Source organism: Nelumbo lutea, chromosome 3 (genome assembly GCF_056320005.1).
Source record: "Nelumbo lutea isolate HS-2025 chromosome 3, American lotus-T2T, whole genome shotgun sequence".
Classification (NCBI taxonomy): Eukaryota; Viridiplantae; Streptophyta; class Magnoliopsida; order Proteales; family Nelumbonaceae; genus Nelumbo; species Nelumbo lutea.
Window position 1 is genome coordinate 55078474 of NC_142686.1, and position 27238 is coordinate 55105711.

The 27238-nt window shown below is 38.6% G+C and overlaps 1 protein-coding gene across 2 annotated transcripts in view; it reads left to right on the plus strand.

The window, feature by feature from the left end:
- The first annotated feature begins 5923 nt into the window (after nucleotides 1-5923).
- The window catches only part of LOC148865061 (3'-5'-exoribonuclease family protein), a 31509-nt gene continuing 10194 nt past the window's right edge, over nucleotides 5924-27238 (plus strand). The window contains exons 1-2 of one of the 2 annotated variants that reach the window (XM_088979352.1): nucleotides 5924-6170; nucleotides 6253-6330. The gene's annotated coding sequence lies outside the window, so the exon portion shown is untranslated. The remainder of the gene's footprint in view (nucleotides 6171-6252; nucleotides 6331-27238) is intronic. The other variant, XM_088979353.1, reaches the window with a different exon arrangement.

The window sequence follows — 27238 nt, forward strand, 5'->3', positions numbered from 1 at the left end:
GGACACTTATAGAGACTCGTGTTAGTTTTCAATGTTCACAACCATTGGATAAGTTTGGGGAGATTTATCCTGCCAAGGCTGATACTGGTGTGCCACCAGGTGTTGGGATGGCCTATTTCGGCCACCAAGGTAAGACCCAAGGCACATGCAGTATGGGGTTACTCGAATCCTTGAACCGAACCAGATTTCCAGTATTGCCCTGGACCTTGGAGACAGATGGGCAAAATTGGAAAGTTACACCTGACCCCTAGACTCGATTATGACACTTCACTAGGTGTCGGATTGGGCTGTCTTTGATATGCCAATCAGTGAGATCCTTAACGGGGATCAAAACCTGGGTATGTTGGGACAGTCTGAGAATTCATCTGAGTGGGTGATCATAGTGACAGGATCACCCCCTTTGTTGGACAAAGGTAATGATCGGGAATGCACTCTCTCTGATAGAAACCAAACTGCCGGCAGTTAATTTCAATCATTGGAATTTTGTTGTGCAAAATTTATATATGATATATTTATATATGGTTTCAAAGTGTTTGCAAATGGTTTTAATTCCCGGGATCCATGTGAGTGGAGAGTGTGGCACTGTTCTTTGCAGTCGAGGGAGAGGTCCTCTCTTGTCAGGCAATGCTTGATCATTAAGGGCTGAGAGGTTAAGTGTAAGACCATTTAGGATAGTACCTGATGGGCTAATCTTGCACCTGCCCACAGTCCCTGGGTTTTTATAAGATTGGCCCAGGGACCACTTAATGCAAGTGTTGGGCCCATAGGGTTCATGTGATGGACTCAGGGGTTCACTGAGCTTTTCAGTTAATTTAGCTAGGTCTTGTAATAAAGGCTGGGCCGAACCCATGTGGCTGGTGTGTAGATCAATGCTTGGGTCCCACGCCATACAAAGATGCCCAACTAAGCAGCATATTGGAAACTAGTTAAGCACTGAACACTTAATGGGCCAAAAGCCCATTTCGAGTTGGGCTGATATGATCACCCATCTATGGGGCGGATCTGAGCTTAATGTTAGCAAAAGGATTGGGCCTTTAACCTTATCCACTTTGGGAGACCAAATTCAAATCAGATTTGAATCTGGTAATCTCCTGATAAGATCAGGAGTAAGCTAACTTAATCTGCAGATATGATTAAGATAATTCCCTATCTAAATACTGATTTGGATTGGGATAACTCCTAATTTAGGATGTTTCTTAATCAATAAGAAAAGAGGAGAAACCCTAAGAGAGAAAAAGGGATTTTCAAAACAAGGGTTCAAGCAAGATAGCATCTTGCGAATTGAGATAGGATCTCATACACACTCTAGAGAGAAGAGAAGCAATTTAGTCATCTTCGTCCTAGGAGTTCTCCTCCAGCCGCCGCGATTTCTTCTTGCAAGATTTGATCTTTGCAGAAGAAAGAAATCATGAAATCAATTCTTGACATCAGTCTTGCAGAAAAGACTGTAAAAGATTTGGTGCTCAGAGTTTCCAGAGGGTTCTTGAGAAGGATCCAGTGTGTAGGACGCACTCTGCTGATTCCGTTCCACGTACAGCTGTGTCATCTTCAGTAGGAGCGGATCTTGGTGTCATCTTTGGGCGTGAACACCAACTTTGGGAGATACTGCTTCTCCGGATCAGGTATAATCCTCCATTTTCCTTTTGGTTCAGATCTGATTCGATTATGGTTCAAGTAGGATCCTTGAATATTGTATTCTAAATTTAGGGAATACGATTCCCAGTTGGGAGAAGGTAGGAAAATTTTTGAAATTTACCCACCCATTCCACAATCTTTTTTGGCGTCTATAAGATGGATCCTACCATTCTTTCATAGTGAGCAAGTAATCGCGCGTACTTAAGTCTCGGGGGTTGATGCCTTTATATAGCTGGGCTGTCATGGGTCTCGTGAAATGCTCCCAGAATCCTCGGCCTGCAATGTAAGGATCCATTCTGCTTTGGAAGGAGGGCAACGTATAAGTTAATAAGGCTTACTGTTTCCCTCTAATTTGGGCAGGGTGAGGATAAGGCCTATAGTTACATGGCGTGATCCCGATAAATTCGGAGACAATTGGCTAGCTTCTAGGTTTGGTTGTGGCACCTCGGCATACGTGGGTACCGAGGTGCTTTGGCTCCGAAGTGACCGAGCACCCGAGGTCCCCCGATTTGCTGACGTGGCACCACATGTTGATTTGTCGTCTAGTTGTCAGGCTGCATCCACGTGTCCTTTACTTATTAAGTCGGGTCAAATCACTCCTCATCATTTTCTATCGTTCTCCTTCAGTTTCTCTCCCACTCCCTCTCTCATTTGTTTTATTTTCTTACACACTTATATGGTATTAATCAGATCACATAAAAGAACATGAAAACAACTTGGTTCAAAATTTATTATACCAATTTGATAAAAATTGACAAGAAATTCTTGGATACGAAAATTACACCAATTGGAGAACGATAGGAATTGAGAGAGAAGGAGATATTGACCAAGAGGGAGGGTGAGGGAGAAGAATGAGAAAGATTGAGGGAGAACAATAGAGAGAGGGAGAGAGGTTTTGATTTGGCTACAGACTGAAGCTGAGAGAGTGGGAGAGACAGAGGGAGCAGGAGATCGAGATATAATTGTGAGAATGAAAGGGAAGGGAGGGAGATCGAGAGACAAAGGGAGTGGGAGAGCCGGTTGTCAGAGTTTCGTTGGTTTTTGGACCAACCCGCAACATAATTTTAAATGTACAACCGACTTTGACTATAATTTTCCCTTTAAATTGTATATTTCATTTACATTATATAAAATATTTTTACTTTTCACACTTAAAATTTTGTTTGTTTATGTTATCATTTGACTCAAACCACTAACCCATCATCTAAAAATAAAAATTGTTTGATTTCTACGTTGACATTAAGTCTTGTATTACATTTTCATCATTGATAAAATTAGTTCTTATGTATAAAATTTATTTTTGTTTAATTTAATGAATGCACAATATTAGAGATGTACCTAATATTTTATATTTTTTAAATATATAATATTAAATATGTGCCCAAAATTTTCTCTATCTTTTTTTTTGTGATTCTTTGTATTTTCTATTATTAAAAAATTTATTATTTGACTATGACATCATTTAATTTATAGATAAATTTTGAATTTGGCATTCCATTTTTATCATTAATAAAAATACTTCTTGCATTTCATAGTTATTTATTTTAATTTTTTATCATTTAATTATGAAATTATTTATTAATCCATTTGAACCTAAATGGTCGAATTGTTTGCCCATCACTAGAAGGGAAGAAAATGGTTTTGTTTTCAAATTATTTTTCAAAATATTTATTTTTATGCAATTAAAATTAATATTATGTATTTAATTACAATAATTTAATGATGAGAAAAATATATCTTAAATATAGGATTTAATGAGAGAGAATAGGAAACAACTTTTATTTACAATTGGTTTTAAATTTTATATTCCATTTCCATCATTAATAAAAACATTTTCTTTTTTATCATGCATATTATTGTTTAATATGTATGTTAAAAATGTTCTCAAATTTTTTAATTTTAATTTTATCCATTTTTTATTTTTATTATTTAGTTGTGGCAACATGGATTGACCCATTTGAACCAAAACGATTTAAATTCTTACCACCACCTAAAACACTATTTTTGCTAGGTAGGTTTTAAAAGTATAAGCTTTTATGTTATTGTAATTATTAATTTATTAAGTATGGATTTAATTAATAGAACTTAATGATGAGAAGAAACAAAAATGACTTAAATATATGATTCAATGAACATGAATGCAAGTTAATAACTTAAATGTTGAATTTAATGAGAGAGAATTGAATGAATTGAATATCTTTAAATTACCTATTTTCAACTCATTTAATATCAATAACCAATTACCCTATTTGCCCTCATTTTTTATAAATAAATTTAAATATAGAGGGGTAAATTTTGTCCTTAGAAAATTCTAGAAATATTCTTGAGGCCATTCGTGCTTTTTAAAGTAGTATAGATTTATTATTTTTATTATTTGGTCGTGGCAACATGGGTTAACCCATTTGATCTAAAATGATTTAATTTCTTACCACCACATAGATGAAAACACTATTTTTGCTCGGTAGATTTTAAAAGTATAAGCTTTTATGTTATTGGAATTATTATTTTATTAAGTATGGATTTATTTAATAGAACTTAATGATGAGAAGAAACAAAAATAACTTAAATATATGATTCAATGAACACGAATGAAAGTTAATAACTTCTATGTTGGATTTAATGAGAGAGAATTTAATATCTTTAAATTACCTCTTTTCAACTCATTTAATATCAATAACTAACTAATTACCCTATTTCCCCTAATTTTTATCAATAAATTTAAATATAGAGGGGTAAATTTTGTCCTTAGAAAATTCTAGAAATATTCTTAAGGCCATTCGTGCTTTTTAAAATAGTATAAATAGTTAAAAGTTCATCTTAAGAGATATAGTTAAGAAGAAATGAACAGGCTCTAAGTGGATGGACGTTAAAGTTTAACGAACTCCTTGTTAACGTTGTGAAGACCACATTCAAAGTTAAATACTTAAATGCAAGTATTAAAATATCAATACGAGCTTGGCATCAGATTGCATCGATAAAGGATACAAATGGGAGGAGTGTGACTCAAACCCAAGTTGGCCAATGCCAAGGCGTGATTGTACATTAACCACAAAGCCATTTTTTATTTCATGTTAATAAGTGTAACAAAATAACTTTTATTAAACTTAATGTTTACATGCAAACAAAAACAACATACATTTATTTTCAAAATTTTTAACTATAAATTAAATAGAACAATATTCAAAATTAGTATCTTATAAATCATTGGAATAAATAATTTATAAAATCTACATATATATTAAAAATGAATTTTAATTTAAAAAGTTGATACAAATAAAAGATTCATAATAAAATAATTATTTTAATACTTAAATTTTATAAATTTGCATATGGTATATATATTTTAAATTGTTATAAACTATTAATTAATATTTTAATTTGCATTAAATAACAATGTATTTATTATTTACAAAACTAAAGGTATTGTTTACAAAGTGTTTAAAAATATAATATAAATTGAATCTATCAAATCCATTAATCTACATTTAATATAAAAAATAAATTTTAACTTAAAAATTGTGTAAAATAAAATATTATTAATGAAATAATTATTTTATTAATTAAAGTTTATGAATTTTCATATGATATGCATTTTCAAAAATTTAATAGATTTGATATATTTTAAATTAAGATTATATATTTTTATAAATTATTAATTGATATTTTATAATAACTTATTTATTATTTACAAATATATAATTATTATTTATCAAACATTTAAGAATTAATTTTTTAATTGAATTCTTTGTTAATGTTAAAAAATAAAAATAGTAAAATAGACAAAATAATGTAATAATTCAAATATAATAGTTACACATGCTTTATGCCTTACACTTTAATAGATAATAAAATAATATTGACTTTTTGCATGTATTAATCATTAAAAATGTATATAATATTTGCCTTGGACTCTTGATTGATACATTATTAATAAAATTTTATAATATCTACATGTCCTCTTATATTAATTATAATATATTTATTCATATGTAAATATATATATATATATCATTTAAATATATAATTCTTATGTATTTATATATTATTTATACTTATTTTGACATTAAATTTAATATTATTAATATATTTATGGAATTTGTATGCATTTTCTTGCCGTATTCAATCATTTTTATATTTTTTTGTTTATATTTATGCGTTTTTCAAACATATTCGTATTTATATTTATATTCAAATTGTCAGATATACCCGATGTCCATACTTTAATTATTAATTAAATGTAACCGTGAAGCTTCAACTTTTAAAAGTTTTAAAAAAGAGGACATGTGTTACGTTGACAAGCGACAGGAATTCCTGTCATCCCACTCATCCGTGGGCAGCCAAAGTTCCCCTCCCCCCCCGGAATCGAAATCCCGTTCCCGCTCACGGCTCATCGAAATGAGAAAAAATGAAATGACAAACAACCCCTCAAACCCTTCACTACCCGATTCCAACTTTCTGACTCCCTTTCCCTCCTCTTTCGTCACTCCCACCTCCGGCAGCTGAAGTATCGATCTGAGCTCTCTGGCGACGACGAGGTAAGTTACCACCAATTTGTCTCTCCCCTTTCATCTTCTTCTTCCTCTCCTCTCTCTCACACATTTTTTCATTCCTCGCCAGTTTCTCCGCTGCAGCAAACCAGACCACAAAGAACCATTTTCGAGTGCTCAGTTGCTCACTTTCATCCCTGCAATTAAGGTATGATTAATAGATAGAATCATCCTCAACTGTAGGCTTGCTATTTAATATTAACTTGTATAGCTATCTAATTCTTTGTAATCTTCGATGGGATATTCATAATAAGATTTATATTACCTGGGTTAAGGTTAGCATCACTGAGCTCTTCTTGGATAGTTTTGAGTGTATGGCTTCCAGATTTGGATTTAGAGTTTAATTCTTACTGGCCAAAAAATGGAAAATCTACTATATAATCTTCCGTTCTTTCTTTCTTCCCCCTCTCCGCCCTTTTTAGTGGATCTGAGTTTTCAAGTAAATGGTGAATATGTCTATAATAATTACTTGCCCCATTAGTCCTCCTTTATCAGTTATTATTTGTGATTATTCGAATGAATAGATTGCAGGATTTTATTGGTGCCTAGCATCATCACAATAGCATATTAATGGCTTATTTAACATTGAAACCTGAAAAAAAAACGGGTTGTGTGGTTTCAATGCCAAAGTTAAAACTGAAAATTTGATGTAAACGTAGAAAACCCTCTTTTGTGATCATGCTCTAAGTGCAGGCTCTAAAATATGATATTATAAATAAAATATGAAACTAGAAATAGGGGGAACATGCAGTGCAATATCAAAATCCAATTTTGAAATCTGATATCAATATGAAAAGTCTATTTTGTAATTGCATCTTAAGTTCAAACTTTGGAAACTGAAGCAAATATGCAATTTATGCTCAAAATTTAAACCTAATGTCAGAATTGAAGATGAAAATCAGTACCCACACTTTGACGGTATAAGACTGAAATAAATAAGGAAAAAGGCAACATATGAAACTAGATATTTTGAAACTAGCTATTGGGAACTATGAACACCAAGGATTTTAGGCCAATCAGCCTTTTACACAGTTTTTATAAAATCCTGGCTAAAGTGTTGGTTGAAAGAATGGAAGGGGTTTTAGGCAGTGTGATTTATAATAATCAGAGTGCATTTGTTCTGGGAAGGCAGATGCTAGACTCAATTCTCATTGCTAATGAACTTATTGGCTCTAGAAGAAGAGAGGGAACTCCGGGTTTGATATGTAAACTTGATATTGAGAAAGCATATGACCATGTTCCGGGGAGGCAGATGCTAGACTCAGTTCTCATTGCTTATGAACTTATTGACTCTAGATGAAGAGAGGGAACTTCATTTTTGATTTGTAAACTTGATATTGAGAAAGCATATTACCATGTTAACTGGAGATGCCTGGATTTTGTGCTGGAAAAATTGAACTTTGGGCAGCAATGGAGAAACTGGATCAAAGTCCGCATCACGTCTCTGAAATTTTCAATCTTGGTTAATGGGCAATTTGTGGGTATTTTTGACAGTTCTGGAGGCTTGAGACAGGGTGATCCCCTTGCTCCCTTGCTATTCATCTGTGTCATGGAAATCTTCACACTTGTTAGCAAGAAGGCTGCAGTCTCTGGGTGTTTGGAAGGCTTTGCAATCTCCCTTGAAAGGGAAAATGTCAATATCCTCCAATTTGTAGATGATACCTTATGCTTTGTTGATGCCTCTCCGAATTATTTATAGATTGTCCTTGGAATTCTTAGCTGGTTTGAAGTGGTTTTTGCTCTTAAAGTTAATTTGAGTAAAAGTCAGATTATTCTAGTGGGCCAAGTTTCAAATTTAGATGAATGTGCTGAGGTGTTGGCTTGCCAGGTTGATTTCCTCTCGGTGAAGTGGTTTCCCCTTGGGGCAAAATGGTCTTCCTCTTCGGCTTGGGTCCCAGTCATTGAAAGAATGGAATAAAAATTGGCTTCTTGAAAGTAACCTACCCACTTACTTTCTTTCTCTCTTTCCTATCCCAAACAAAATAGCAAAAAGACTGGAGCAATTATGGAGAAATTTCTTATGGAGGGGTTGGGAAGAAGAAAAGAAAATACACCTTGTCAAGTGGGATCAAGTGTGTCTCTTTAAGGAAGAAGGGGGGTTAGGATTAAGAAAGTTTAATTCATCTCTTCTCAGTAAGTGGATATGGAGATTTGCTTCTGAAAGTAATGCTTGATGGAGAAACCTCTTAGCTTCTAAGTATGAGGTGGAATGGGGTAATTGGAGATCAAGGGATCCTCCTCCAAACTGGGGCAGCTCTCTTTGGATAGGCATTATGAAGAATCTTCCTGCCCTCTTGGAAGGGGTCAGTCTTAAGGTTGGCAAAGGAGATAGAATAAAGTTCTGGAAGGACCCTTGGTTCTTGGAGGGCCCTTTGGTGGAAGCTTTCCCTCTCCTTTTCCAATGTGTTGTTAATCAAGACTCTTCAGTGGCTGAGAGTTATAACTTTTCTGGAGGAACCATTATTTGGACCCCCCTTTTTAGGTGAAGCTTGTTTGATTGGGAGCTAGAAGAAACTGTGGAGCTGCTGGGGCTGCTTCAAAATCAGGGGATAGATATAAATTTGGAGGATGAATGGAGCTAGAAATGGAATTCAGATAGTTGTTTCTCTGTTAAGTCCTTGGCCCTCAAGTTGAACAGTTCAGGTCCTTCGGATTTTCCTGCCAATCAGGCTTGGAATCCAACAAGCCTTCCAAGTCTAACTTTCTTGTTTGGACAATGGCTCTTGATAAACGTTTGACTGGAGCTAACCTGGAGAGACGTGGCATTCAGATTCTGGACCCCTCTTGTGGTTTGTGTGGTTCTCTCCCAGAAACTACAGATCACCTGTACCTTCACTGCCCGACTTTCTCCCTGGTGTGGGGACATTTCCTGAAAGCTCTTGGTATTAATTGGGTTATGCCAAGATCAGTCAAGGACCTGCTGTGCTGTTGGAGATTTAAAGGCCTCAACAAGAAAGGAAAGTTAGTGTGGAAGCCATTCCTGCAACTGTTTTGTGGTCTATTTGGGCTGAGAGGAATAGTATAAATTTCTGTAATAGAGCTAAAAGGTCCTGAAGAATTAGTGCAGAGAGTTGTCGGCAAGCTGATCTCTTGGGTGTCGGTTACTGAGGATTTTAAGCTTCAGAATTTGTCTCACTTGTTTTGTTCTCAGTCTTGGTGGAGTCTGTAATCTGATTTGCACTCAGGCTGTCTTTTTGGCCTGGGTTTTGTTGTACTTCTCTCCTTTTCTGTTTGAATAAATTTACCTTACCTTTTCCAAAAACAAAAAGAAAAAACTAGCTATTGGAAACTACTTTTTAGAAATGAAGTTTAGGACTGGAATTGAAAAGTCATAATGTACACCCCAAAGATGGATTTAAAAACCAAGTCCTGCACTTCATTAATTTCAAGTTTAAAAGAAAGAGTGAATGTTGCCATCCATCTTTAATTTCGGTTTGAGAACTCTTTCCCTCAGTATCTAGCACTTGGTTTGATAATTCTTTGCTCGAATTATGAATGGCAGTTACTCCAGACAAATCAGCAGACGATATTCCATATTTCCTCCTCTGCATTCAAATCAGCAGACAATATTCCCTTTTCTCCTCATCCTTCTTTAACCTTTCCTTTTGCCATAGTTTTAATTTAGCTTTCAGCCACTCAAGTTTTTTTGAAAAAAACATAACTGGCTGTGCCTTCAAAAGAGGCTTCAGCCCACCATTGCTGAATATTTGAAGCCGACTCCTCTGAGTCCAGCCAGCAGTATTCAAGTCTAAAGGGGCGGGAAAATTTCCTCAAACCACCTGTGTCTAGCAAAGTGGGATATGGTCAGAAACAGCCCTTGGGAGAGCTTCCTGCTTCAAGTTGGGAAAGGAATCTTCCCATTCAAGGGAGATTAAGGACCTATCTAGTCTTACAAGTGAAGGACTGTCTTGGTTATTGGTCCAGGTGTACCTTGCTCTAGAGAGGCAAATTAATTAACTCCATCTTTGAATGAAATCCTTAAAATGCTCATGCCTCTATTAACCCTTGTACAACCTTTCTTGTCTTTTGGGTTGACAATAGCATCGAAATCCCCCCCAATCACCCAAGGACCTCCCCAATCTCTTCTAACTTAGTTTAGTTCTTCCTAGAAAACATTTTTCAGACTAGAGTGCACCTACCAATACACCCTTGTTACCAGTAACTGAAGGTTCTTTGCTTCCCACAAAAAATCTTGGCTGAGATGGAAAACAGATCAATCCTCTTGTCTAAAAGTTTAAAGGAATTATTATTCAACAATAGGGCTACTCCACCAGCAGTATTCACCGTGGGGAGTTCAAGCCAGTCAACAGAGTCAACCCCAAACACTCCTCACCTCTCTGAAGGTCAGTTTCTGTAATTTAGTTTCCTGATTTAGTAGGGAATCAGGCTTTCTGTCTTTTACAAAACCAATGATTATCATCCTTCTACCCAAGCAAAGGCCTCTAATATTCCACAAAAATACTTTGAATCTCTCCATTTCTTAACTTTTTGTATTATTCTTGTTATGTCTCGCACAGTGTTTTAAAAGCGCAAGGCGCAAAAAAGGCATAGGGGTCAATTTGCGCTTGAGGCGCAAGGCGAGGCTGATAAGTTAAGGTCTGTTAGGGTGCCCAGGAAGAATCCGAGGTACATGGAGTGATGCTGGATGTGTAGACGTACTCCTGTTTCTGTTTTATGTTTCCTTTATTTGCTTTAGAATGGGTCAATAACTGGTTGGAGAATATCTCGGTCGTGGGGTATCTACTTGGCCATGTATTTGTTGTGGCTTGAGTTTAGGAAATCAGTCGATAGTTGAGTCCTTATGTTTAGGGAAGCAATTGATTTCTAATTGTATTTAAACTCTAATTCAGATATGGGAAGGCAGAAGTTGATTCAATAATAATTTTCTGTGGTTGGTTCTCACCCTAAGAAGAGCATTATACCCTTAGCTGTTGACTGGGACCTATCATTGGTATCAGAGCCGGGTTTTCATGGCGACTAACAAGGAGAGGATCGGGAATTTGGAAGCGGGTCTTGGGGGGCTCCAAAATAGCTTCAGTCGAATGGAGGAGAGTATGGCAGACAAATTACACCAATTGGAGGATACCATCAATAAGTTGTCTAAAGTTATATTCTCTAGTAAAGGGACTGGAGTTAGCAACAATCTTGAGATATCGTCTTCAAAGGTTCGTAGCCGCATCGTTGGAGAGGAGGTTCACGATAATTCAGATGAAGGTCGGCCTCTGTTTACAGCGAAACCAGTCAAAGTAGAATTTCCTCGATTTTCAGGTGAGGATCCAACGGTTTGGTGTGCAGGAGCTGAACAATATTTTGATTTTTAGGTTATGCCGGATTCGCAAAAGGTTTCTTTAGCCTCTTTTCAGTTGGAGGGCGAGGCTAATGAATGGTGGCAATGGCTGAAACGAACCTACAAGGAAGAGGGCAAAGCGGTGACGTGGGAGAAATTTATAGAGGAGTTATGGGCTCGATTTGGTCCTATTGACTCTGAGGACTTCGACGAAGCATTGTCGAAGATCAAGCAAACGGGATCCTTACGTGATTATCAGAAATAATTTGAAAGGTTGGGCAACCGTGTTCAAGGCTGGACTCAGAAAGATTTAGTGGGAACATTCATGGGAGGACTAAGGGCCGACATAGCAGATGGTATTCGTATGTTTAAACCTCGTTGCTTGAAGGATGTTAGCCTAGCACGAATGAGGGACGAGAAACTAGCTCGATATCGGAAGCTTCCCAAGCCAATCAATCAACCCATCACGGAGGTATCGTCATTTGTGAAAACCAAACAACCTTCACCTACTAAGAGGCTTTCTTGGGAGGAAATGCAAAAAAGACGAGTTCGTGGCTTGTGTTTTAATTGTGATGAAAGGTTTACACCGGGGCATAAATGCCAGGGGCCAAAATTGTTGTTACTTGAAGCAGGTTTGAGTGATACGGATGAGGACAAGAAGGACGACTTTAACTTCCAAGAAGATGATGCACCAGAAATTTCTCTCCATGCTCTCACTGGATGGGCTGCAAATCGGACCATGAGGGTTAAAGCCAAGATTGGATCGCAAGAGCTGATAGTTCTCATAGATGGTGGATCCACTCATAACTTTATCAATGATAAGGTGGTGGGGCTTTTACAGTTGCCAGTGGTTCCCACTAAGCCGTTTGCGGTGAAGGTAGCTAATGGGAAGACTTTAACATGTCAGGGCAGATTCGAGAATGTGAAAATTCTCCTACAAGGTATACCCTTCACCTTGACTCTTTATGCATTGCCACTAATGGGTTTAGACGTGGTTCTTGGAGTCCAATGGCTAGAGCTCTTGGGCATGGTGGTTTGCGATTGGAAAAAGATGTCCATGGAGTTTCAATGGAAGGGAAATTATCACCAATTACCTGGGATGGATGCCCCACCAATTCAAGCCACGTCATTTAAAACCATCTCGAAACAGTCCCGCCAAGGATGTTCCCTGTTCGCAGTCTGTCTTCAGCCCTCATCTGATACACAGGCACCTGAGATTCAAGAGGACATGCAACAATTGTTGGGTACGTTTGAGGATATTTTTCAAGAGCCAAAACAACTACCACCAGCAAGAGAGATTGAACATCGCATCACCCTCAAGGAAGGTACCGAACCCATTAATGTTCGACCTTACAGGTATGCCTATTTTCAGAAAGCCGAAATTGAAAAACAAGTTCATGACATGTTAAGATTGGGGCTAATCAGACCTAGTACAAGTCCATTTTCATCTCTTGTTTTATTAGTTAAAAAGAAGATGGTTCCTGGCGCTTTTGTACTGACTATAGGGCTCTCAATGCGGTGACCATAAAAGACCGATTTTCCATCCCCACCGTTGATGACATGTTAGATGAACTACATGGGGCGACCTTTTTCACTAAACTTGATCTATGGTCCGGTTATCACCAGGTACGGGTGCATCCATTTGACATTCATAAAACCGCATTTCGTACTCACAATAGCCATTGTGAATATCTAGTTATGCCTTTCGGCTTATGTAATGCTCCCTCAACCTTTCAAGCTCTCATGAATTCTATTTTTTGCCCGTACCTACGAAAATTCATTTTAGTCTTTTTTGATGACATATTAATCTATAGCCTCAATTGGACCATGCATCTTGAACATGTTAAAACGGTTTTTGAATTATTAAGGCATCACAAATTCTTTATCAAGCTTCGCAAGTGTGCGTTTGGCCAACAAGAAATTGAGTATTTGGGTCACATTGTCACTTCAAATGGCGTTAAGGTGGACCAGGAAAAAATCCAAGCCATGTTGAAGTGGCCAACTCCTATTATTGTTTCCGAGTTGCGTGATTTTCTAGGCCTCACAGGTTATTACAGGAAGTTCGTTTGCAACTACGGAATCATTGCTCGGCCATTGACAAATCTCTTAAAAAAGGGAAAATTCTAATGGACACCAGAGGCAGAGGCAACGTTTAACAATTGAAGCTGGCCATGACTACAACACCTACACTTGCTATGCCCAATTTTGACCAGCCATTTGTGATTGAAGCAGATGCCTCAAGTGGAGGAATTGGGGCGGTCCTAATGCAACAAAACAGGCCAATTGCTTTCATGAGTCAAGCCCTTGGGGTTTCCAAACAATCATGGTCCATTTATGCAAAAGAGATGCTCGCCATTCTTGAAGCTATTAGAACTTGGCGTCGTTACCTTCTTGGTCACAAGTTCTATATTCATACAGACTAGAAAAGTCTCAAATATCTTTTGGAACAACGAATAGCCACTCCGGAGCAACAAAAATGGGTGGCTAAGCTATTGGGATATGATTATGAAATTGTCTATAAGCCAGGTCGTGAAAATTCAGCCACAGATGCATTGTCCAGAGTAGAAGGAAGTCCCTATCTTGACACCTTGTTCGTGCCTCATACCTCTTTGTGGGAAGCTATCAAAAGCGAGGCCATTGAACATCCTTACATGATCAAAATTGGCAAGCTTGCGAATGAAAATCCTGGTGAACCTTATAAATGGCGAAATGGATTAGTGTGCTACAAAGGCAGAGTTGTAATCCCTCCAAATTCGAACCTCATCTCTGAACTCTTATATGAATTCCATGACTCACCCTTTGGTGGACACTCAGGTACCTTGCGAACATTCAGGCGGCTGGCTCAGCAATTCTATTGGCCATCGATGCATAAAGTTATCAAGGAGTATGTGGCTTCATGTGACGTTTGCCAAAGAAATAAAGCAATCACACAATCACCAGCTGGTCTCCTTCAACCCCTACCCATTCCATGCCAAGTTTGGGAGGATATCACAATGGACTTCATAGAGGGCTTGCCGACTTCTAATGGATTCAATACAATACTGGTTGTCATCGATCGCTTGTCAAAGTATGCGCATTTCTTGCCTTTAGCGCATCCCTTCACTGCCAAGATAATAGCTACAAAATTCGTTGAAGGAGTGATTAAGCTGCATGAAATGCCAAGATCGATCATCAGTGACCGTGACCCCATCTTCATAAGCAATTTTTGGAAGGAATTCTTCAAACTGTCAGAAACCCAACTCAGCATGAGCTCCTCCTACCACCCCACAAATCAACGGACAATCTAAGGTATTAAACCGATGTCTCGAACAATATCTTAGATGTTTCACATCTCAACAGCCATGCAAGTGGACTTCCTTCCTTCCTTGGGTAGAGTATTGGTATAATACCACCTACCATATATCCATTGGAATGACACCTTTCCAAGCACTTTATGGAAGATTGCCACCCAACATTCCCCACTATGAAGTCGGATCTTCAGTAGTAAACGGAGTTGATCAAACACTTCTCACAAGGGATGCTATCCTCCAACAACTCAAGACCAATTTACAGGTAGCTGTGAACATAATGAAACAGGTAGCTGATTCAAAGAGACGTGATATTGAATTCCAGGTTGGTGATTTTGTCTTCCTTAAATTGCATCCATATCGCCAACAAACTGTGTTCCAAAGAACTTGCCAAAAGTTGGCCAACAAATTCTATGGTCCATATACAATTGAAGAGAAGGTGAAAAAAGTTGCCTATAAGCTTGAGTTACTAGAAGGTTCCTGGATTGATCCTGTTTTTCACATGTCTTTATTAAAGAAATATGTTGGTGATCACGTCGCTACAAGCACAACTTTGCCACTTATAACACATGATGGGGAAATCATTGCTGAACCGGAAGCTATTATAGACACAAGGTGGGTGAAAAAAGGCAAGCTCTTCATTGAGGAAAGCCTAGTCTAATGGAAGAAATTACCCATCGAAGAAGCTACATGAGAAAAACACAGGAGCTACTGGATCGGTTTCCCACTTTGAACCTTGAGGACAAGGTTCTACTTAATGGGGGGGGGCAATGATAAGTTAAGAGGGTCTGTTAGGGTGCCTAGGAAGAATCCGAGGTACATGGAGTGATGCTGGACGTGTAGACATACTTCTGTTTCTGTTTTATGTTTCCTTTATTTGCTTTAGAATGGGTTAATAACTGGTTGGAGAATATCTTGGTCGTGGGGTATCTACTTGGCCATGTATTAGTTGTGGCTTAAGTTTAGGAAAGTAGTCGATAGTTGAGTCCTTATGTTTAGGGAAGCAGTTGATTTCTAATTGTATTTAAACTCTAATTCAGATATGGGAAGGCAGAAGTTGATTCAATAATAATTTTCTGTGGTTGGTTCTCACCCTAAGAAGAGCATTATACCCTTAGCTGCTACTTGGGGCCTATCAGAGGCGTGCGCCTTTTTGATGCAAGGCGCAAAAATAAAAAAAATGCTAAAAAATAAAGAAAAATGTCAGAAAATTCAAAAAAATGCCAAAAAAATTCAAAAAAAACATTAGACATAATATTAATAAAAAATATAAACTAAAATTTTAAAATAATGTTTTAAAAAACCTATTATCTAAACTTAAAATACTTAAACATAAGATGTAAAACATATTCAAATGAGAATTTAAAAATAAAATCAAACATATAAAACATTTTCATGCATGTAAAACCTCTAATTTCTTTTTTCACTAAATTGCAGTACTTCACATAGCTAATGTAATGTAAAACATATTACATTCCTAATTCTACAAGCCGGCTTTGTGCCACGCCCCTCGAGGCAAGCCCAAACAAGTCCATGTTAGGTCTTAAATTCTTAGTTTTCACACAAAAAATAATGATTTTATAGTTTTAATTGCTTTTTAAGAAGACATTTTATTAGGATGAATGAATGAACAACATTACCAAATTGGGGGTTCGCTCGCTCACCGAAGCTCCGAGAACCCCCAATTTGGTAATGTTGTTCATTCATTCATCCTAATAAAATGTCTTCTTAAAAAACAATTAAAACTATAAAATCATTATTTTTTGTGTGATAACTAAGAATTTAAGACCTAATGTGGACTTGTTTGGGCTTGCCTCGAGGGGCATGGCATGGGGGTCCGGGGGCAGAGCCCCCGGTCCAGCCGTTATGTTCAAAAAAACAAAAAAGCGCCCAATTTTCAAAAGGCGCACACCTGGGCTGAGGCGCAAGGCACATCAGGTGCACCAGGCGTGCGCCTAGGACCTAGGCGAGGCGCATATCCTGAAATGCACCTCGCCTGTGCACCTAAGCGCACCTTTTAAATCACTGGTCTCACACTCTCTGTGGTGTCATTTAAGCCCAAGCCAGTCTCAGCAGTTCTTTCAACTCCTATTCTTTTTTCCTTTTTCCACCAAAAATCTGTTTTCAATTGCAACGGGCAAGGCTTTCGTTTCCTCTTCTAGCCCTTTGAAGGACACCCCCAAGAAATCTCAAAAACTAAGAAAGTTAGAAAGTACCCAATTGGAAATTTCGTTTTCTTCTACATACCTCAGATTTACTAGTTGTAGTTGAGTCTGAGAGAAGCCATCAGTTGGTAGGAGCACTGCGAGGGGTTTTGGAGCAGGTTGCGCTTGTGTTTGAACCAGCAGTGGAAAAGCTTCTTTTTCTCCATTGCCTTCCAAGGTTGTAGCAACAATCGCCAAGCTATCTTGCTCCTCTGGGCCCAAGCCCAACACTTGTGTCTTTCTTCACCTCTCCCAAACCTCTGACCGCATCTGGGAAGGACTTAGCTTGAAGAGAGTTTTTCATATTTATTGTACTTGTTAGCGTAGGGGTATTTCTGTCTTTTTACCTAGATTAATGTTGCTGATCTGTAATGTTGTGTTGGAACTAGTGCTTCTAACTTAAATAAGGGCACATATGTCTTTTCAATCAGTTTTAATAATTTAAGTTTTGTTTGGCCGATTGAGAGAAGGTTATGTTGACACTTCTAGTTCGAATCAGAATTTCCCTTTCTCTCTCTCTCTCTCTTTCTTCCACCTTTCTACCTCTTTCTACCTAACCGATCTCAGATAGATAGAATTCTAAGGCAGGCCGAATCATAACATGGTATCAGAGTTGATTGAATCTGCCTAGATTTCTATTCTCTGCGCACTCTATCTAGGGTTTCTCCTTTTTTTCTGCATTCGACTGGAGATAAGGGAAAGGGCTAAAAAGGAGTGATCACCCTCTTCCCTTGGAGGTTTCTATGCCTCTATTCAGGTATTGTGTGATCGGTTGCTATGGTTTCTAAGATCGTCCTCCCCTAATCGATGAAGAATAGAGGGCCGATCTGTGTGGTGCAGTGGCTGTCGTGTGTGGACTGATTTCCTGCTCGTGTGGTTGTTACTTCAGTGATAGCGTAAGAGATCTCAGTGCATGATATCTGTTATGGATCATATAGGAAGTGTGTTTCAGACCATATGCTAGGGTTTCAGATAGTAATGTGCTAGGGTTTATGCTGATTTTTGTGTATTTCGAAGGAAGAGTTATAATCATATAGTGGTGAGATTTCAGGTAGTCGTAGGAGTAGGGTTTGTGGTGTAATGAGCACACTTTTCAGCAACAACAAGTGCTGAAACCAATATGACAGGTGTGATCTAGTTGTGTGCAGTGTGCAGAATTCAATGGTAATAGAATTCAGCAAGTGTGCAGAATCAGTGATAACATTATGGGAGAACAGTGATTGTAAACCTAGTGTGGTGGTGCCTATAGACTACCTGAATGTTCAGATGATCTTCATTAAACTAAATGGAGAGAATTATGTGCCTTGGGCCAAATCTGTTGAAGTCTTTCTGAAGGCAAAGAAGAAGGTAAAACACATAAGAGAGGAGAAACCCTCCACTGACTCTCACGAGTATGAAGATTGGGAGCAAGAGGATGCTTAGATCATCACGTGGTTGTGGAATAGTATGGAACCTAGGATTAGTGTAAACTTCATGTTTCTTGACGCTGCCAAAGATGTGTGGGACCATGTGAAGAAATTGTCTTCGGGTCAGGACAATACAACCAGAGTGTATCAGCTGTATCAAGAGTACTTTAACCTGCAACAGGGCAATCAGAGTCTTGAGGAGTACTATGCCAACATGAGAAACATACGTAATGAGTTGAATGTTTATCACTCCCTCACTTCTGATGTCAATATTCAGCAACAACAGAGAGAACAACTTGATGTGACTAGATTTTTGGTGGGACTGAAGTCTGAATATGAACCAGTACGAGCTCAGATATTAGGAGGATCAACTCTTCCCTCCTTGGAAGAGGTATTTGCTCGACTCTGGAGTATTTCTATCGGATCTACTGAGAACTCTAATATCTCAGATAGATCTGCCTTTGCTGTATCGAGAGGTTGTACTCGAGGTGGAGCTAGGGGAGTTCAGTCTGGCCATGGTGGTGGTAGTGGTTCTGTGTATGGACGAAGTGGTAATGGTGGGCCTACTTATAGTCGTGGTGGTGGTCGTACTGGGGGCAGAGATTCAGGGGGAGCCTGTGGTAGAGGACGTGGCTCAGGCCCGAGGAAGTGCACTCATTGTGGTATGGATGGACATACCATTAACTATTGTTATGATCTACATGGTCCACCCTCAACCTGGGCTAATCATGCCGCGACCAGTGGCTCAAGCTCCAACTTTAGACAGGAGAATCATTCATCTGATTAGATACCTCCTACACCCACAGATGGTTTCGTGGAGGAGATGGTGAGTGTTCCCCGTGATGAATACGAGAGGTTTATCCAATCATAGCAGAACACGACGACTTTTGCTCACTCTGGTATGGTTTGTCTAGCATCCATACCCAATCCCTGGATCATTGACTCTGGAGCCTCCGATCACATGACTGGAACTCTAGGTGTGTTTTCATCCTTATCTCATTGCTCAACATCACAATCTGTCACCCTTGCTAATGGTTCCACATCCTCAATCTGTGGTGTTGGTAATGTTGACCTAAATCTTGTATTCCTCTCATCAGTTTTGTATGTTCCTAAATTGCCTTTTAATCTTATGTCTGCCAGTAAGCTGATCAAATCACTTAACTGTTCCATTACCTTTGATCCTTCTATGTGTGTCTTTCAGGATCTCAAGACGGGGATGAAGATTGGTGGAGGGCATGAAGCTGGTGGACTGTATTATCTTGACGGTGGTGGTGGTAGAACTTCAACAGCTCTCCAGTCATCTCTTTCTCCTCTCCAGTGGCACTGCCGATTTGGTCATCCGTCGCTAAAAGTCTTGAAGTCTTTGGTTCCGTCTTTGAGTCAACTTTCTGTTTTGGATTGTGTCGTGTCAGTTTGGGAAACACCATCGTGTTCCCTTTAGTTCTAGGGTTGATAACCATGTGTCGAGTCCTTTTTCTTTAAACCATTCAGATGTTTGGGGTCCTTATAAAGTGATGTCATATAATGCATACAAATATTTTGTCATTTTTGTAGATGATTTTTCAAAGATGACGTGGCTCTATCTAATGAAAGAAAGAAGTGAATTGTTTACCATTTTTCAGAAAATTTATGCTGAGATTCGTAACCAATTTGTACCCACATCAAAGTTTTTCGTTCTGATAATGACCGCGAATATTTATCCTCATCATTTCAGGAATACTTGGACCAACACGACATTATACATCAGACCTCATGTACCTACACCCACAACAAAACAGGGTGGTTGAGAGAAAGAATCGCCATCTCCTGGAAACAGCAAGATCCCTCATGCATCACATGCATGTTCCCAAACCCTTTTGGAGTGATGCAGTGCTTACCTCGTGCTTTCTGATTAATCGGATGCCCACGTTCATCCTTGATGGTCATTCTCCGTTTCAGGTCTTGTTTCCCGCTTTGTCTCCGTTTCCTCTTACGCCAAGGCTTATTTGGGTGTGTCTGCTTCGTCCATAATCTGGGTCCCGGGAATGTCAAGTTCGATGCCCGTCTCTTAAGTGCATCTTCCTTAGCTATTCTTGGACCCAGAAAGGGTATCTTTGTTACCATTCCTAGTTCTCGACGGTCCTTTGTGTGTGCTGATGTCACGTTCTTTGAGTCTACTCCGTTCTTTTTGGGGTCCGGTGATGCTTCTTCTTCATCATCACCTCCTCCTCTTCCACTTTCTGTTGTTGACTCTCTTTCCTTGGTTCCAGCCATGACCAAATCCTTGCCTCCGATGCCACCACCTGTTGAACGCCCACCTATCCGTCATGTGTATACACATCGCCCATGCGTACCAGCTGCTACTCTTTTGGCTACATCTCCGTCGACGGATCCGACACCAGACTTGCACTCAGCATGTGAGCTTGACCTTCCCATTGCTTTATAGAAAGGTAAACACATTTGCACCCTTCATCCTATTTCAAATTATGTTTCACTTACTCACCTTTCCGCTTCCCATCGCTAGTTTGTCACCTTGTTATCATCAGTTGTTGTTCCTAAGGATGTCCAGGAAGCCCTTGCCTTTCCAGGGTGGTGCTGAGCCATGGAAGAAGAACTCTCTACCCTTCATCATAATCATACTTGGGACCTCACTACTCTTCCTCTTGGGAAGCAAGCTGTTGGTTGTAAATGGGTTTATATGGTTAAGTATCTGCCTGATGGTAGTGTTGAACGCCTGAAAGCGCGATTGGTTGTAGAAGGGTACTCCCAAACCTATGGTATTGACTACACAAAGACCTCCTCACCGGTTGCTAAGATAGGGTCAGTTCGTGTTGTGATCTTTCTTGTAGCCATGTATGAGTGACCATTATATCAGCTTGATATCAAGAATGCCTTTTTGCATGGTGACTTACTCGAGGAGGTCTACATGGAGCAACCTCCAGGGTTTGTTGCTCAGGGGGAGGATGGTAAGGTGTGCAGACTAAGGAAGGCTATATATGGGCTTAAACAGCCTCCTCGAGCATGGTTTGGTAGGTTCAGTAAGGTGGTAAAGAAGTTTGGTATGAAATAGTGCAAAGTTGGCCATTCTGTATTTAGTTATGACTCTCCGGGAGGAAAAATATTGTTGGTGGTGTATGTAGATGATATTGTTATTACTGGAAATGATAACATGGGTATTGACAGGCTGAAGACTTATCTGCAGGATCACTTTCAAACAAAGGATCTTGGTAAGCTGAAATACTTCTTGGGGATAGAGGTAGCAAGATCCAAGTATGGTATTAACCTGTGCCAGAGGAAATATGTGCTTGATTTGCTGGAAGAAACAGGCTTGTTGGGTGCCAAACCAGCTGAAACACCCATGGACACAAATACCAAGCTAAGCAGTGATATGGGTGAAGTGTTTGAAGACCTGGCATATACCGACGGCTTGTGGGCAAACTAAACTACCTAACCATTACTAGACCAGACATCTCATTTGCGGTTAGTGTGGTAAGCCAATTCATGCAAAAACCTCTGATTCCTCATTGGAATGCACTTCTGAGAATTGTGAAGTATCTAAAAGGGGCTTCGGGTCGCGGTTTGATATACAAGAGTGGTGGAAAACTTGAAATAGAAGGGTATTCTGATGCTGACTGGGCCGGTTCTATGTCTAATAGGCGGTCTATTACAGGCTATTGCACTTTCCTGGGAGGTAGCCTAGTGACATGGAAAAGTAAGAAGCAGACGGTTGTGGCAAGAAGCAGTGTAGAAGCAGAATATAGGGCTTTGGCGCACACCGCTTGTGAATTAGTGTGGCTAAGGAACCTTCTACAGGAAGTAGGGTACAACATCAACACTCCAATGAAGCTCTATTGTGATAATCAAGCTGCAGTTCATATTTCCTCTAATCCGGTGTTTCATGAAAGAACCAATCACATTGAAGTTGAGTGCCACTTTGTAAGGGAGAAGGTGCTGAACGGAGAACTAGACACTACACATGTTAATACAGGAAATCAATGGGCTGACTTATTTACAAAAGGCTTGAGTCGGGGAAGAGTGGACTACATATGTAACAAGCTGGGAGTATATGATATATACTCACCAGCTTGAGGGGGAGTGTTAGCGTAGGGGTATTTCTGTCTTTTTACCTAGATTAATGTTGCTGATCTGTAATGTTGTGTTGGAACCGGTGCTCCTAACTTAAATAAGGGCACATATGTCTTTTCAATCAGTTTTAATAATATAAGTTTTGTCTGGCCGACTGGGATAAGGTTATGTTGACACTTCCAGTTCGAACCAGAATTTCCCCTTCTCTCTTTCTGTCTTTCTCTCTTTCTTCCACCTTTCTACCTCTTTCTACCTAACCGATCTCAGACAGATAGAATTCTAAGGCAGGCCGAATCATAACAGTACTTTTTCCTTCTTTTGGAGTTTCTGTAAAAAAGCCTTCATCTTCAACAGCACATCCTGAACCTGAGAGGGTTCTCTTCAAAAAGGGATCATAGCTTCTCTCAATGTCGCACTGATAATCTGCAATCCCTTTCTCCTGAAAGCTTGAGCCTTCACCATCGAAAGTAGTTTTTCCCCAATACTATTCCTAAATTTCAACCCCTGTCCTCTCCTACCTTGGGCAAAAGATCTTTCAAGTATAACCCAAATCGTCATAAGAAAATGCACATCATTATCCATCCATACTTGATAATCTATCCAGAAAATGCAGAAGTACAATTCTATGCTACACTTCCATTCTTTAGTCCTTTCAGCCCCCCTCAAAAAAAATCTAAGCAACTAGTCACTGAGTCTTTCTCAAACAGCAAACAGAGATGTTCAAGAAATATAAAATAAAATAAAATTTGAAATTTGGGAACTGTAGGACACATACATTTAGGAGTTGACATCAACAAAGCCATTCACTTTCGATTACCGCATGGTCACAAGGAAATCTGTTACCGATACTTGCTAAAGGTGTTTGACTGGTTATTTTAAAAAGGAAAAAGGTGCATCATCTCAAAATTTTAGAATTTTGAAAACAAGAACTGGAACTGAACAATATAAGCCGATAATTTGATGAAGCATTGAGAAAAAAAATACTTGCTTCAGTAGCCTTCTGTTGGTAGTGAACTAAAATATCATTAAAAATTTGAATCCAGTTACTTGATGTATGATAGAAGAAGCGTCTTATAATTAAGCATAAGTTCTACTTTTAGCTGTTCCTCTCTCTCTCTCTCTCTTGCTCCCCCCCCACCCCACCCCACCCCCCCCCCCCCCACACACACACACAGTTGGAAGCCTTGTAAATGTCCTTCAAGGGCTAACCTGTTGGATTGGAGCCTTTTTTAACTTCCTCACTTGGGGGAATCATGATTTTCAGAAAGGATTATAGGTGCATATGTAAAAAATTTTGTGTTGAATTTCTGGTTCCAATTCAAGGAAGTTTCCCCCCACATTGGGGTGTTCTAATGCCCTCAAACGCTAGGTGAGATGCCTAAGTCCTACTTCTGCCCATTTTTTATTGTTAACCAGAAACTCTTTTCTTCCTCTCTCTCTCTCTCTCTTGTCAATTTGTAGAGCTTGTGACTGTATGCTGATCTAGGTGCCACGTGGTTGTGGTGTGGGCCTGATCCTGTGTTGTACTATGTTCCTGTTCACCATTTAATAAATTACCTTTAAACTGGCAAACCTTGTTGGTTATTAGTCCAAAAAGTTAGACAACCATGTAATCGAGGTTAAAACTTTGATAACTACCAAAAAATGCTAAATATTGGAAATTAGATAATTGAGTGAGTATATCTATAAATCACATATTTGCTTAAGAGAAATATATTTCCATTTTAGCAAGGTCCCCTTCCAATGCATAACTGCAGGCTGTAGTTATCAGGCATAAATTTCTTCATTTCAAAGAACATCTGTGAATATGGTGGTTAGCTATGTAATTTATTTGCCACTGAAGTAAGAGCATACTGCATGCTGCAACGCAAAAGCAAATTATGCAGGAGCTATGTGAAATTTTGTGACATACAATATATTTTGCTGAAAACATCTTAAAATACTGAATCTTCTATCATTTGGTAGCATTTATAAATACAACATATTTTGCCAAAAGCATCTGAAAATGTTAAATCTTCCATTATTTGGTAGCATCTGTAGGCATAGGTCCCGCTGGTGTGGTTGATATAATATATTGCATCCTACCAAGAAGTTGTAATAGGTGAGAATTAAATTTGTCCCCTTCTTCAACAAGTCATTCACGGGTTTCGAACTTTTGTTATTCCAAAGGCTTTAGATGTTGTAATCAAGCTGTCTTCATATGGTAGGTTTCTACCCATTAATCAAGCTACCCTTTTTACTGGGCTTTTAATTTTAACCCAAAATTTTAAAATTTCAGCTATGTTATATATTGAGAAAAATACAATACAAGGTGACCTGTATGTTCTCTGTAAATATAGGAATTAAACATATCATCGATCAAGAGGGTCCCTTACTGATGTGCAGTTTGGACTGGCTCTGTCATCCCTCCATTATGGAGAGGTTATTAGAAAAAGAAATATAAGCTACATTGGGTTTTCCTCCTCATGGTAGGATCCACATGCTTTTGGATAAAATGCCTAACCTTCTTTTTTCTGATTTCTTGTGAGTGGTTGCACTATCCATTCATCAAGGTTTCTCCATCAATCTTTTGGCCATAGATTCTTGTCTATCTATCATGTTCTTGGCCATAGATACTACTAACATCCCTCTTGTTTTTTGTTGAAACGCATCTGCTAATTATCTATTTTTTGTGATACCCAAGGAGATATATTTACCTTGATATATAGATGACCTCTAGCTGTGACCATAGTGAGTAATTTTATGACCCCCATTAACCATAAAGTGAGTGATAATGCTGAGCTGACTGTTTATAACTTATCTTTCTCTCATAAATTCTATATTGGTTCCCCAACCAAACCTTCCTCCAAGAAGCCTTCATATACTCGCCATGCCACACAAGATCCTCAATGAAAAATCATTCTTCCCACTGCTCAGTACTAGTGGAATATTGTACATCAGTCTTATATTACATTACTTGAATTCAAAAGTTATCTAACTGCTACTCTGATAGGACTTCTTTCCCTTTTGTCAGAGATGTTTGACTAGATCCAACTAATTTTGAACTTATATAGCAGATGTTATCTCCATAAAGTATTTTCACTTACGGTTCATCTTTTGCAACAAATGGGATCAATGTGACTAGAACCAACTGATTGAAAATTGCTGCTATTAATTGATTGACTTACTAAATTTGTATTTGACTAGTACTAACAAGTACTATAAGATTAATCTGTTTTGCTTGTTAGATGAATTGAACTAGTATCAAAACCTTGTATATGGTGTTTGAGAGCATAAAAAGTGCTGATTGCCTTCGCCATATCATGTACAACACTGTATCGCCTGATCATATTTATATTTATCATTTCGGTTAAGAGTGAAATGCTAAAAATTACTGATAACAGTCTTGTTTACATCACCCATTTAACTATAAAATTACTGATAACAGTCTTCATGTATTTTTGAAGCCAAATGCTTAATACTTCTTTCCTTTAAGAAACACTTGGATTTATAGCCAGTGCCAAGCCAAGAAAGCATTCATTTGGTTCATTCCCAAAAACTTATAGACCCAAAAAGAGAAACAACAGGTTTATTGATACTATTAGTTTCAAATTGTACCATATGAAAGTGTGCATTTGTCCTTTTTTTTAATCATTGAATGGTAAGATTTATTAAATCATAGCCAAAGAGAGTACAATTCAGGGAGAGGCATGAGATGCTACCTTCCCTTTAAGGAGGGGAGATGGAGGATTCCATCAACCTTTTAGTGTAAAAACAGAACAAAGGATAAAGAAAATTATAGAGAAGCCCAATACAGAGTAACCCGAGTATCCCCTTGTTTAGCAAGATAATCAGCCAAGGCATTTTCCGATCTACCCACCCACTGAAACCTAACAGTCATATTCCTCGCGAACCATTTGGCCTTTTTTAAAACATCCTTAAAGCCCCAAGTGACAGTACCCGGGTCAGCCAACCATTATTAAGTTCTGCACTCCAAGTTGACAAGCAATCTGTATCCCCTGTACTGCAGCTAGGAGTTCAGCCCTCACAGAGTCTCCTATTCCCACCGGTCCTGAAAAAAGAGAAAGAACGTTGCTGTTCTCGTTTCTCAGTACACCACCAATACCAGACGGTTCTGGATTGCCCTGACTACTTCCATCAAAATTCAGCTTCACAAAGCCCTCCATAGGTGGAGTCCAAGTTACTTGAATTCTGGGCTTCTTAGAAGAAGTGAAGGCAAATTGCAAACCAATTCTTTATATCATCGAAGGAGTAAATTTCAAAGAGCTTTAAGGATTTCAGCCACAGAATGGCGCTTGTCAAAATACACTCCTTGACCTCAAGAATGGTTCTTTCCTTCTCCTGAAAAATTCTGGCATCTCTTCTTCCCAAATGGTCCATAGGAGAGCTGCTCTTATACACTTCAACATAATTCTCCCTATTTTCATGGGCCACACGAAGGTAGATGGGGAAACCAACAAATTTACTTCAGTTGGCAAGTTCCACCTGCATCTAATCATATCAAATACCCAATTCCAAATAGCTGCAGCAAAAGAACAGGAAATCAATAAGTGGTAACAGTCCTCATTCTACGCTTTGCACAAGGTACACCGGTTAGGGGATAAACAAAAGAAAGGTCTTTTCTTCTGCAAGTTATCCATCGTGTTGATTTTTCCATAGCAAATTTCCCAACAAAAGACAACTAATTTTGGGGGAATAGGCCTAGTTCAAACTTCTTTAACTGGGAATTCCCAAGGAGAAGAACTAGAGCAAAGGGATTTAAAGAAAGAGGCACAAGTAAACGAACCTTTTGGAGTCAAAGTCCAAA